This window comes from Macrobrachium nipponense, chromosome 43 (assembly GCF_015104395.2).
Source record: "Macrobrachium nipponense isolate FS-2020 chromosome 43, ASM1510439v2, whole genome shotgun sequence".
Taxonomy (NCBI): domain Eukaryota; kingdom Metazoa; phylum Arthropoda; class Malacostraca; order Decapoda; family Palaemonidae; genus Macrobrachium; species Macrobrachium nipponense.
The window spans coordinates 28,202,802-28,217,338 of record NC_061104.1 but is presented as its reverse complement, the minus strand read 5'-3'; the positions used below and the strand labels follow the sequence as shown (position 1 = coordinate 28,217,338).

Sequence of the window (14,537 nt, the reverse complement as noted above, 5' to 3'; positions counted from 1 at the left end):
ATCGTTGGCATTAAACTAAACCTTTTCATGAATTTGTTGGATTCATGTGAATGCATTTTGATATAGTCATGGAAATGTTATAGATGATATAAAAGTGTTTAATAATATTTTGTTTTTTATTTTAAAGGATTTAACAGTCACACACAACTCTGATCACAGCCTGAATGTCTCTCTACATTATATACACGAAGTGGAGGCGAGTCAACACAGAATAACAACCAGTTTATGAAGTCCTTCAGAAGGAGAACCGATCAGCCAACTGATATCATGTGCTCTACGTCGCCCTATCCACGGAAAAGGAGACAGCCACAAACACGATGAAACAAAACAAACAAACAAACAGAGAAACCGCCTATTTGCGGGCATCGGGGGAGGCGGCAAGCAGCTGCAGCGGCGGCTTCGTCGTAAGCAATCCGGAAGGCAGTTTTGGCGGCAGCCACCTCTGGGGTATCCTGGACGGGTTCTGGCAGAGGTCCTGGAAGAGCCAGAGGAGCGGCTGCTGGGGCATCGGGAGCCACGGGCAGATTGGTGCCAGAGACGCGGAAGCCGAGGGCATCAGCTACGTAGTGCTGAGTCTGAATCTTGCCGTCGGAGTCGACGTAGTTTGTAGGATCCTCTGACGATCCGAAGCATCGCGGGTCTCAGAACGGGCAGCAGGACCGCCGGCATACCCGAAGGAGTATTGGCCGAGCTCGTCTGGGCATGGTACTGAGACTGGATGGAGCTACGGGTGGGCGTAGGGGAGGGCACTGTAAGTACAGGAGCCACGTTGCCTGTGGCCAAAGGGCAGGGAGGGACAGGAGAGGCTCCTGCAGCCGGGAGGACTCCAGCATAGCCGTGGGGGGAGGAGGCCCGAGGAGAGCCCTGGGTTAAGCGCCGTAGATTTCTGGGTGTCCTAAGATCTGGGCCACTACCACATGCAGAATACAAAGCCGCGAGAGAAAGAACTGTCTGTGAGGAAAAAATATATTATTTGTAAATATTTTGATAAAAATCATATGGATTTCATTAGAAAATTAGTAAAAATTCAAATCGAATTACTGAAATGTTTTGCAGTTCCAATGAATTCAGCTTAAATTCCATTTCGAATTTTTCCATATGAATTCAAAACAAAAGATGTAAGAATATATTAGCATTACAGTTAGACGTAGCATACAAGTGACACCTTTTTTGAGTTAATGCTTTCTTAAGTCACAGCAAATTAAGAAGATTTTCATAGACGAAAAGAAAGCGAAGTTTACCAGAGCATTCATGGTGATCCAGCGAGAGGCAGAGACTGTCTGAGTCCGTTGGCTCCGCTGAGGATCCTTTTATAGGAGCAGGTAGGGCAAGGTCTGTGGGGCGTGGACAGGGAAACGGGGAAATCCTCCTCAGGGCAGAGGTGACCGCCGGTGTTTTGCTATCCTTGCTATCCCATATTCTATGTGGTTATATAGCTGGGATGTGACTACGGCAAACGTTGTGTCCACATTTACTTATAGTTCATTACTATTGCTTGGCGTGTCCACAAGCGTCAGTGTACTAATATAACTGTAGAAAACCACAATAGGCATATATATAATATATATATATATAGTATATATATATATATATATATATATATATTATAATATAGTATATATATATATATATATATATATATATATATATATATAAAGAGAGAGAGAGAGAGAGAGAGAGAGAGAGAGAGAGAGAGAGAGAATTGAGAGTTTTGAAACCAGCAGTTACACCTGTCATTGGTAATGAAAGGTGGGCAGACAACTAGATTATTGGAGTATTGTTTTTCATTTCAGTTTTTCTTCTTCTTCTTATTATATTATTATTATTATTATTATTATTATTATTATTAATAATATTATTATTTTATCATTATTATTATTTTTATTATTATCTAATAGTTTAGTAGTAGTAGTAGTGTATAAAAGGATTTTAATTCCTTTTTTATCTCTGAAGATCACGTGAAATATACATTTTATTCTGTAGGTTTTTACTACATGCCACCGTTTCAGTAGGCTTGGATGAACTGGTATAGAATAATAAAACAGTTGACCATCTTGTCGAAGAACAGTCCTGGTATGAGCAAGGTAAAAAGAGAGGAAAGGGACATACCAATTCTTTAGGTTTTGGGTATCCTTGAATGTTTTCTGACCTCGCAGGTCATTTTTCGTTTCTATATGAGGTTTTTATGGCCACCAAAAACACAGGATTTTGTGGACGCTAAATGCGCCTATAGTAGTGGCCACTAAGACGAAGGCTCCACGATGCCCACCATTCTCCAAGTCTTTTGTGAGCGCAACAAAAAATACTTATAGCTACCAAACCAAAGGCCTTTGGAAAACCTCAAAGCAAACAAAGTGTCATAGTGGCCATAAAGGCGCGGTCTTTGATGGCCATAAAAGCATAAGACCTTCGGTGGCCATCAAAAGGGAAAGTTGGCTTGTTTCACCCTTCACTCGTTTATTCAGTTTGATTTTCTCTCTATCACTTCCCGGATTTTGAAGTATCATATTCATCCGTTCGACTGGATCTGCCCTGTCCCCCAATTAGAGATAGATCTTGCAATGGCGGATGATTAAAGAGTAACTCGCACTGAAAATCTTCGCAAAGAAACTCAGTGTGTTGGGTCAAGTAATGCAGGCGGAGGAAAGTCTTCAGGCGTATTTGCTGTTGATACCGAATTTTTGGATCAGTGGTCATCTTGTAATACAGATAACTCTTTAGTCTGACTGCTCTTATTCCCAGGCATTCTGTTCCCGTCTTTCTGCTGCAACTTCTGATTTCCTTTTTAAAACCCTCTTGGAATTGCTGTATTGGTTTACCTTTAATGAGATTTTCTTCCATTACAAAGAGCACACCTATGTAGTACTTCATTTCGTCTAATAATGGAAAAGAATACGGTGGCCTTATCGACAGAACGCTCAACAATATCTACAAAACCATTTTCGTCATTTTTGCCGTCTTGATGGACCTGTGGCTGTTATTGCCAGTGAAAAGCTTTTCCCCTCGGCTAACATCTCTCCTTAATAAGTTAATTCCCCCACTATGCATGTCGCTATATTTTGTTCTTGCATCCAGCCCTGTAACAGCTCATCACTGTTTTTCAAGGAATATGCAGACGGATTGGTTCCTGTATTTCGTTGATATTTTTCTTTATTGTTGATTATGCAATTACTCCTCCACTAAGAAACATGCAAAGGCTAATTATGTCGGAAAGAAGACTATGTCTGGGGGCGCGCAGCAATTTCCAGGGGAGGCTCGAGCCCTAGGGAAAAATAATAAAAAAAAATATCTAAATAAATTCGCTATTCTCTTAACTAGAGTGAGGAAACTAATATTCAGAAGCTTATGAAATAATGCAAAAGTATCGCCTTATAACGGTACTTTCCTATAGCTTACTACTCTAGTTAGACTCGTTGGGCAAACCATGTTTTGTAATTATTGACCTCCCTCCTATCCCTTGAAACCCCTTCGCTTTGCTTTATTTTCCTTAAATCTGGGAGGGAATTTTACTTATAGATGCACGAGGGGCGTGAAGGAAATGACCAACTCCTAAAGGGGGCGTGGTAATAAAAAGGTTAAGAACCACTGTTTAGCTCCACAGCGCTCGATAAGGGTCAAGGAGGCCGAAATTGTTGAGCTAAAAGGAATTTCAGCTTTTCGTTCCGTGGGACTATAACCTCATATCTTTATATATATATATATATAATATATATATATATATATATATATACATATATATATATATATATGTGTGTGTGTGTGTGTGTGTGTGTGTGTGTGTGTGTGTGTGTGTGTGCATGTATGTATGCATATATATTTGTGTTTACGTACATTATGAATGGCACTGTCGCTTCTAGAAAGTTGAATCTTTAATAGGAACAGTATGACCAGCAGAAACTTCAGCATTTCTATTTATAGACTGGTTTATTTCCATTACCAATGTTTGGGGATACAAATCCCATCTTCATGGCTAAGAACAGAGACAAATAAAAATACGACATCAGAAGTTGGACTAAAATGAAGCTCTTTAGTAAATCATTCTTTTAAAAGTAATGCCTACATCAATGAGCTTAAAATTTGAATAAGATAATGAAAATGGCAAGCAATGACGCGAAAATATGTTTCGAAACAAAACTTTTAAGCATATTGGATTTGGAGCTTACTTTTAGGAGAGAGGGAGAAAAAAACAAGAAAAGTAAAAAAAAAAACCCACAAGTGAACATTATTACAACACAAAAGAAAAAAAAGTATTTAACATCATACAAAGACATCGAGAAGAGAATTCTCTGGCACAGAAGCTATGTAAAAGACTGAATAGATTATTTTTTGACAGCAGGGAAAGCAAACGCGGAGGGGCGAGCGGTTTAGAATGAGCGAATGGTCCATTACAGGCAGTGTGAAATGGGCCTCATCACTGAACGATTGTCTGTATCGTTCACAAAAACTGTGTATGGCTTGTCTGAATGCAAAAGTAGGCGGAGTTCGTGTCTGAACGCTCTCATCAGGAATCTGTCACGGCCAGGTTGCTGGCTTCCGACTTATGTCTGTCATACACAAGTCGTTCAGTGTAAGTGTTTGTCTGCCGATATAACGCTATAGTACACGTCTCCTCTAGAGATGATGCCACGTCTTCCATGGCTTCCGACTTATGTCTGTCATACACAAGTCGTTCAGTGTAAGTGTTTGTCTGCCGATATAACGCTATAGTACACGTCTCCTCTAGAGATGATGCCACGTCTTCCCGAGACCGAAACTTTTTTCAGAGACTGAAATCGGTGCGGAGATCGTTCATACTGTCTGAATAGTGTGTGTGTGTGTGTCGATAACGACTATCATTCAGAAAATCGTTCATACAATCGTTCAGTGTATGGCTTAATGGTACCGGTGAATGTTGCTGAGGGTTGGTGACAACTGTTTCAAGAACAGGGACTCGAGAACGGGTAATGACCGATTGGTTATCCGTTGCGTGAGATAGGATTTTGAAATCACTGTACAGAATATTATGTATACATTGTACCGTATGATTTCGTATTCCAGAGATATTTTCTGGATCAAACTAATCCTGTTTTTGTTTTTTTTACTGAAACTCCGATGACAATGGATGGCTAATGGAAATAAACAAATTTGTAACTAGAAATGCTTACGTTTTTGCTAGCCATTTGTTCCTAATAAATAAATAAATAAATAAATATATATATATATATATATATATCTATATATATATATTATATATATATATATATAGTATATATATATATATATATATATATGACATCACATCCACCGTGAGTCATATATACGCATTAAGCTACAAATGTCCTTTAATATCTAATATGCGCTCTACCTCGGAATAATATATTCTCATATATGTTAACCGAAGAAGAACTTTTTTAGTTGATAAGATATTCGTCGACTCATGGGCACGAAATACAGAAACAAGAATTCAGACGTACAGTGAAGCTCTTTACCTACAAGGCTATCACCGACGAATTTCTTATCAACTAAAAAATTCCTCTTGGGTTAACATATATGAAATTATATTAATCGAGGTAGAGCGAATTGGATATTAAAGGACATTTTATAGATTAAAGCGTATACTCACACACACACAACACACACAAACATATATATATATATATATATATATATATATATATATATATATATATATATACACTCATGCGTGTATAGATACACCACATTCATTTTAACTGTAACTCATGACATTAGAAGTAAGGGTAAGCATTTTAAAGATCTTTTGAATTTGGACTTTTCACACAGTTTAATGGGACAAAATGAAAAAAAAGTGTAGAATAGTTTTTTTCTTTGCTTCCTAATTTCCTTACTTTTTTCTCATTGCAATCTAACTTCAGTGCTGCTCATATAGCGTAATTACAAAAAAAAAAAAAAAAAACTCATACGGCTCAACAGTTTGTATTGCATTTCATTGTCTTGTTAAAGGAGTGAATCATGATAAATTTTTTCAGTGAAATATTTTATTAAACATCAAAATCTGACAAAAACATGAAAGAAATACAACATGAACTTTTGGACGTGTATATGTACAGGTCGGTCGTTTGCGTCAACACCAGGACGAAGAGGACTGCAAATTCTGTTTCTCTTTAAAATTTAGGCTAATGTCATCCTTTTTACTTCAGGTTGATAACGTGGAGTAACAAAGGAATAACCGATCAGTGGGTGATGAAGTGAAGTTAAACAGTTCCTTCTTCGTCAACTGGTGATCTACGCTTCTGCACCATCGAAGAGACAGCTATGCTGGTACTCGTAGGGCCTAGTCCACGCGGTAAGAGACAGCGTGGTTGGGGTTGTTGACCACACGCAGAAGAGTGGCGTCCCTTGGGGCTGCGGTAGCTGCGGCGTTGTAGGCGGTCACTGCTGGGAAGCCAGGTGTGTAGGCTGTGATAGCTGGAGAAGCAGCAGGAGTGTAAGGGGCGAAGGCAGGGACAGCGCCTACGGCAGCTGTGTATTGCAGGGGAGCTCCAACGACAGCTGGGTGGCTGTAAGTCAAAGGAGCGGAGAACCCGTAGGAGAAGCGGAGAGGAGAGATGGCAGCTACAACCGGGGGCAGTCAGAATGGCGCGCTTCTTGCGGGCAGGAGCAACGGCAGATGCGGCAGCGGCTTCGCTGTGGGCAGCCTGGTGAGCGGCTTTAGCGGCAGCGACTTCTGGGGTGTCTGCTACAGGTGCTGGGGCAGCCAGGGCAGCGGGTTCAGGTGCAGCAGGGGCAACGGGGAGGTTGGTGCCGGAGACGCGGAAGCCGAGGGCATCAGCTACGTAGTGCTGGGTCTGGACCTTCCCCTCTGAGTCGACGTAGTTGTAAGATCCTCTGACGATACCGAAGGCATCACGGCTCTCAGCGCGAGAGGCGGGACCACCGGCATATCCGAAGGTGTACTGGCCGAGTTCGTCCTGTGAGTGGTACTGAGTCTGGATGGGTGCCACGGGGGCAAATGGAAGGGCGTTGTAAGCCAAAGGGGCGACTGTGTTGACGGCCACTGGTGATGCTGCTGCAACAGTCTTCAGAGTGATGGGAGATGCCCCTGGGATGAGGCCTGGGTATCCATAGATGCCAGGGTATCCGAAGATTTGGCCGCTGCTGCAGGCAGCCAAAGCGATGACGGAGAGTACAGTCTGAAATAGAGATGATTTATTCTACATAACAGACACTTGTTTGGAAGAAAAATATAAATTGTAGACAAGCATATTACATGGAATAGAAATAAATTTCCAGACCATGTTTGGCTGTAACTGTAATAAAAGTTGCGGCTATACCTTTGGAAACTTTTATCCAAACTTTTCGGTTTCGTCGTCGTAATAAGAGTCAGTATCTTTCACCTTATGTATATTCGAATAACGTGCTCTATAGAGAAACACCTAAAGATGCAACGTTCATATCTTTGATTGGGACATTATAGCTTTAAAGAAATATGAAAGTACAGGAAACGACATGTATAATTATAACATACTTCCTAGGGATTAATCAAATGAGTCAACATTGCAGAGGACTTTCAGGAAATGAGAACATTTACAGAATTTTCAGAAGTCTCTTATTTGAATGTCCTAGTTTCCTTTCAGTCTCACATTATTTGTTGAACAAGAGTCATGGATTCATAGCTCAAACACACGAAGATAATTTTAATTTGATGCCATGCTTTTTCATTAGTTTTCAGAGAAAGTCTATGTCAAAATACCGGTAACAGTACCCTATGATAATTGCTGAAGGGCCTTAAATCGTTCGAAGAAAACTATGTGCTAAAATACATCGGACACTGTAAAGTGATTCAGTAGCACGACTCGGCCACTGGTCATTGCTCTCACACACGGACGAGTGTGCGGTCGGTTCAAATACGAGGGTTGTTGTCGGCGAACTTTTGAATTTGATTGTGCTTTGTTTACTGAGACTCCAATACTGTTCCAAAGTCTTTTTGTCAAGGTTAAGGCAGATCTATCTCAAGTTTTAGTATTGGTAACGAACAGACATGGCACGGCACCACCACAGCTAATAAATCGCTGCTGAAGGCAGGTAGTACTCACCAAGGCGTTCATGTTGACCCACCAATTCGGAGCTGTCTGCTGGCAAATGCCCTGGATCTTCTTTATATAGCCGATGGATTCAAGGTCCTAACCAGGGCGGGTCCTCAACTGTTTGCCGGCCTGTCCATCTTCACCAGCATCCCGGTCGTCTTCTTACCATGGCCTACAAAAAAAAAAAAAAAAAAAAAAAACTCTATCCTGTCTCGTTAAGGACTTGTGCGCTTCTGCGCTCGGCGCCCAAAATAATCTTCTGGTATTTCGATGATTTGATTTTGTGTTGACTAAGAAGATCAATTTATTTGCTATGGTTGTCACTGCATATGCAAATAAATTTTTTTACACATTTCTACACATGTACGTACTTTTCGAATACATAGTGTAGCAAGCTTATGTACATGTATACATAAACATCTACACATACATATATATGTGTGAGTGTGTGTATGCATGTACGAAGCTTGTCATACGCATATATACGATATCATTATAGTATACTATATATCTATTATAGTATCTAATAATATATTTACTTTATTATATTAAATAACTATAGTAATAGTGATTTATACATCTTTTATATATTGTTAACTCCATTTGTATATAAATATATATTATATATTGATATATAATACTATATCTATGTATGTCAACGGGTTATTTTCTGTCCACCCGCCTAGAACTCCGATATATATGAACTTAATCCTGTAAGTCTTACCTTTTCTTTTCCCTGTATGGGGTTCCATATCACACAGATTCCAGAAAACTTAACCTTGTTGTGACCAAAGAGTGGGATTATCCTATCTTTGAGTTGAAACACTGAAACTTGAAAAGTTCAAACTTGGTGCAAATGCTGTTTTTGTTAAGCAGGCCTACACGGGTATCATCACTTCATAGTGAATTTGTTATTTGTCTTATTTCATTTACTTTGTTATTACCCTGGTTATTATTTTTCTTTTTCTTTGTCAGTATCTGTCATACCTTTTTCTTCGCTTCTCATCTCTTTCCGTGTGTTGAAATGTTATCATCTTAGGACCCTTCGGCTTGCAGCCTTCTGCTCCTTCAACTAAGGTTGCAGCTTGGCTTGCAATATGATAAAACCAAAAATATCATTAATAGTAATAATAATACCTCCAAGGAGCATTTGTATTCGTACGATTCTATTGTGTTAACTTACTCTTAGTCTACATTTTAAGGACTTTATTGCAACTGAAAACTATCTGTGACGTTTTGCAGTAACAGGTCCATTATTATGCCTTAGATAATACGTTATTATTATTAGATTATTAATTATTTCATTATTATTATTATATGGTGTGATTTATGTAGGACGAAAATAGCACAGGTACAACCCAAGATGCGTCATGTTCCATGTTTTAATAATGAAGCGATACAACGCCGGGGAAGAAGTGCGGGGGTTGCTTGGAGGCGTTGAAGAAATTCAGTCTTGTTCCCCGAAGAATTCCATTGTATCTCTGTTTTCCTAAGAGCTGATATATGGATCTGGTAGTTAGCCAAATTTGTGGGTGGCAGCTGGGTAAAGAAAGGACATAGTGCTAGGAACTCCAACCAAAAAGACTTGCTGAGAACCAAAAACTGAACATCCTCTCGAGCCACTCCCTCTGTTTGGAAAAGATGTCAAGTTTAAAGAAAAACAATCGAGTTTTCTGTACATCGTACAATTTCGTATGAAACTCTATTTGCTGCAATATGAAAGTATCAGCCACGACGGGACAGTGCTCAGTTGCTCCCTAGATGCGGTAAAGTGAAGATGCTTTGGCGGCTGGCACCCAGACGCACGATCCACGGCTGATTTTAACCTTAAATGAAAATAAAAACTACTGAGGTTAGAGGTCTGCAATTTGGTATGTTTGATGATTGGAGGGTGTATAATCAATGTACCAATTTGCAACCCTCTGTCCTCAATAGTTTTTAAGATCCGGGGCGGACAGAAAAAAATGCGGATGGGCAGACCAAATCATCTCAACGGTTTTCTTTTATGGAAAACTAAAAAAATCTGTGAAACTTGTAAAAACACATTAAGAGGTGCCACACCACAAGTAACAAAGTTTTCAAGTGTTTTGGAATCTATCCTTTGATTTTTTTTTATCTATTCACCCATATCTACAGACATTCCATTATAACAGATTTACTCTGCATTGAGTCTTTCTATCTTTTTCTCTCTCCTCTGTGAATTTACCTTGCACAAATGGTCATTCAGTTTCTGTAAAACAAGCTGTTTGGTTTGGGTTATGATGATGTGAGCACTTCGCGTGAATAATGATTCTTATATCAGATTCATCCCTTCAAAAAAATCAATAAAAATATAAAGACAGATCAGACTCGAATGTACCTGGAGAAGCTATTAATAGTATGGAGTGACGCCATTGCCGTATTTCTCAAAGTACCAGTCTTATTATTATTATTATTATTATTATTATTATTATTTTATTATTATTATTATTATTAGGAGTAGTAATAGTTTTAATTATTGGAGATGCCAAAATCCCTGATCTTTTCATATGTATATAAGTACAGTACTTATATACACACTATATATATATATATATATATATATATATATGTATATATATATATATATATATAGAGAGAGAGAGAGAGAGACGCACAGATGCACTAATAAACACTGCACATAGCTGAAATGACAAGTGTACCACCCGTAACTTCCTGTAAAGGCAGTATTAGCTGAGATCCAGTCAACGTTTCCTTTTACATCGGTGCCCAAAATACCTACAGGTGAGAGGCGGTGAACTGTGCCGTTCTTGAATATTGTTCATGCGTGCAGACATTCATACATACTTACATGCAGTCCTTTCATTATCACCACAAGCAAAAACCATTTGAAATGAACAAATATTATGAAACCACAAGATTTGTATTTCACACAAACATTTATGTAACCTTTATATAAATATATATGTATATATATATATATATACATATATATATATATAGATATATATATATATATATATATATATGTGTGTGTGTGTGTGTGTGTGTGTGCGTGCGCGCGCGCGTGTGTTTTGTATGTTATAACATATATAATTCAGAACTGATACATAAATGAAATGAACTATAATTATAGGAAAAATTATTTATTGTAGCACGTTAATATTATTACATATTAGGTGATTCATAATAATAGATAAGATCATTGGTTATCGTAATGACATGCTCCTTCACAATAATAACATTATTATTATTATTATTATTACTATTCTTATTATTATTATTATTATTATTATTATTATTATTATTATTATTATTATTATTATTATTATTGGCAGTAGTAGTAATATATAAATAAATAATTTAGGTGGTTCACTGCAGCCAAATGATAGCTCTTATGTTTCTTAACGGTATGGTATTAAATCGATGACAGAGGGAGTTGAGAGTTGAAGCTACGTAGGTGCAGGACCTGGGTAGGTGTAAATGTGCACAAAAAGCGTTTCGTCACACACGTAGTAGTTTTATGCCCCCCCCCCCCCCCCCCCCCCATATCCCCCACCGCCACCCGGCCTCCGCCCTTACATAAGTCTGTTCCTTGGTGACAAAGACTGGACCTTTATTGCTTTTTTTTATAAGCTGAAATCGCTGAATTTGTCTTTGTACCTTTTGGATTGCTAATGTCTTGTGTGGCTGTTGAATAATAGCTCTTTGTCTCTTGATTTCTTTGGTCCCCGAGTTGCAAAGATGGTTAAAATGTTACCGTCAGCGATTACCATATTTGTGTTCATGCCTTATCGAGACCCACTGCCGTTGGCGCAGATGTCCGCTAAGGTTATGTAAATGTCATCAACTCAATACTCAAGTCATCCTCATCGGAACTTTGATCATGAGAAGCAGTTCTTGTTCTCACACATTCCCTGCCACCTTCCCAGCTTCACCAGTTCTCAGACTCAGTTCTTGTTTCATCCTACCATCATCGATTATGATTACTTCCAAATACCTCAATGAAACTACTGCTTCCATTCTTCTGCCATCCATATTAGCATTCTTTGTTCCATCTTCATGGTTTCCATTTTCCCTCTAATGTTTGCTCTTGCTCATATTCATTTTTCTTCCTTTGCAAACTTTCAAAATCTTCGACTAATTTCTGAAGCTTTTCTTTGCTGTACCAATTTCATGTTATATCAGCTGCAAACATCAAACCTCTTACGTCCCATTCACGACTCGTCTTATTCAGCAACTTTGCATCTATGTCTAATATCTTTTCTTCGACTTCTTGTAGTACCCAGTCCATGAGCAACCATGGAGAGAGCACACCTTTGTTTCAGACTCACCTTTACGCCAAACTAGTCATTCTCCCATCTGAATTTTCCTAAAATCGTAATCACTTTTATATCTTAACTTCTAGGTCACATATCAAAGCATTTCCTGGGCATAAAGCTATTTCTCTTTATTCTTAATCTTATCGCACAGCTGTTTTATAACAAATGTTTATTTTGCCTTTAAAAGTCAACACTACTCTGTCCCTATCTATTCATTTGTCATCTGACATACTTCCTCAGTCAAAATCCTAACATACCTTCCCGGGTATACTACGTAATGTTATAGCCTTATAATTATTACATTAGCTTCTATCACCTTTACCTTCATGCAGATAGAACAATTACTCCTCTCGCTTATTCTCTCTGAACCTATTCGTTACCCAGACAAGTCTTGCCAACCCTGGTCAGCCCCTCAATGACCCTGTAACCACTGTACTACATCAACTGTGGCCCATCTTTCATCTTTCACATTAGACAAAGCTTAAGTTTACTCACTCATTGCCATAAGACTTCATTCACTTCTGACAGTATCCCTTCATTTTAATCTTTTATTCTGAAATTCATTTTTAATTAGCCATTGTCTTCATCCAGGTAGGTCTGGGTATTCCACCTCTTCTGGCGCCAACAGGAGCTCAGTTGACACTGACCCCGGGGTGTGCCATACTCGTAAGACTTATTCAAGCCACCTCCATGACCCCTTCATCCTTATCTCATTTACATACGGAACTTCCGTCATTTCCATTAGAATATCATTTCTCACGCAATCCTGCCATCTGACTCCTAATGTCTTCGAAAAGCTTTATTCTCAAATCAACAAAATCTTTCAAACAGTTTAATCGTCGTACTGCGAGTAATGGACGAATGTTAGTGCAGATAATACTAGACTAATGTATGATATTTCTTTATATGAAATGTCAATCCATTTGATATCTAAATGTTATTCAGCCTGTTATATTTTTTTATTTGTATGTTGTTAATCTTTCTCCGAATTGTGCGTCAAGATATCACAGTTCCGGAACACTAGCATTCACCTTCTTAATCGCCATCTCTTCATATATATATATATATATATATATATATATATATATATATATATATATATATATATATCTATATATATCTTATATATACTATATATATATATATATATATAATATATATGATATATTATATTATATATATATATAATATATATATATATATAGTATATTTATTAATTCCAATGTTCAAGAGCAATATCTTGATGCACATTTTCGGAGAAAGACTAACACACAAAAAAAGTAAAAAAATACGGGGGAGTACGGATAAGTTTTGAAATCGAATAGATTGAAAATTAATGCAAAGGAATATCACACACTTGACTTATATATCTCTGCATGAGCATTCAGACATCAGTCGCGGTATGACAATTGAACTATATTTAGATATATATATATATATATATATATATATATATTATATATATAATATATATATATATATATATGTGTGTGTGTGTGTGTGTGTGTGTATATATATATATATATATATATATATATATATATATATATATATAAATATATATATATGTATATATTAATATAGTAATTATGCGCAAATTAGCGTCGCTCCGTATAGCAACAGTGATGCATGATAAATGTCTACATCTGATCCACTGTTTTTTTAATTTAGTTTTTCTTTACTTTTTTCTTTATTTTTTCCGGTTTTTTTTGTCTGATTTTGTCACTTAAACGTTCAAGTATCTTTCTACAAAACAAAAGTGCCTTCCCTAGAGGCCTAGACTATGCGGCCTTGGAAACCGCAGCCGCCGAATGTTGGTCGTAACTTATTTTTTTCATTTTAGTCATTAACCTTACCGAGGAAGTCGGGCTGAGTTTGTTTATTCTTCCTTGTATTATGTTTGTTGTTTGTTTGTTTTTTTGCATGTTTTTCTATCCGAATGATATTTTCAAAATGTTAATTGTATACTGTAATGAAGAGAGAGAGAGAGAGAGAGTTGAGGAGATTTCTATTTAAATTTGGGACTGAAGGCAAATCTTGTGAAATAAAAACTATATATATATATATATATATATATATATATATATATATATTATATATATATACATATACATACGTATATATATGCATACATAGTGCTACATACAAGAAGACCCCTTGATTTTTTTTTTTATGTGGAGAAAATGTACCC

The 14,537-nt window shown here is 37.5% G+C and overlaps 2 pseudogenes; both read right to left on the bottom strand.

Annotated features, from left to right (window-relative positions):
* Positions 1 to 284: 284 nt before the first annotated feature.
* On the bottom strand, positions 285 to 960 carry LOC135213852 (cuticle protein 7-like; annotated as a pseudogene).
* Positions 961 to 6,259: 5,299 nt separating this feature from the next.
* Positions 6,260 to 8,153, bottom strand: LOC135213611 (cuticle protein 8-like; annotated as a pseudogene).
* Between the last annotated feature and the right edge of the window lie 6,384 nt (positions 8,154 to 14,537).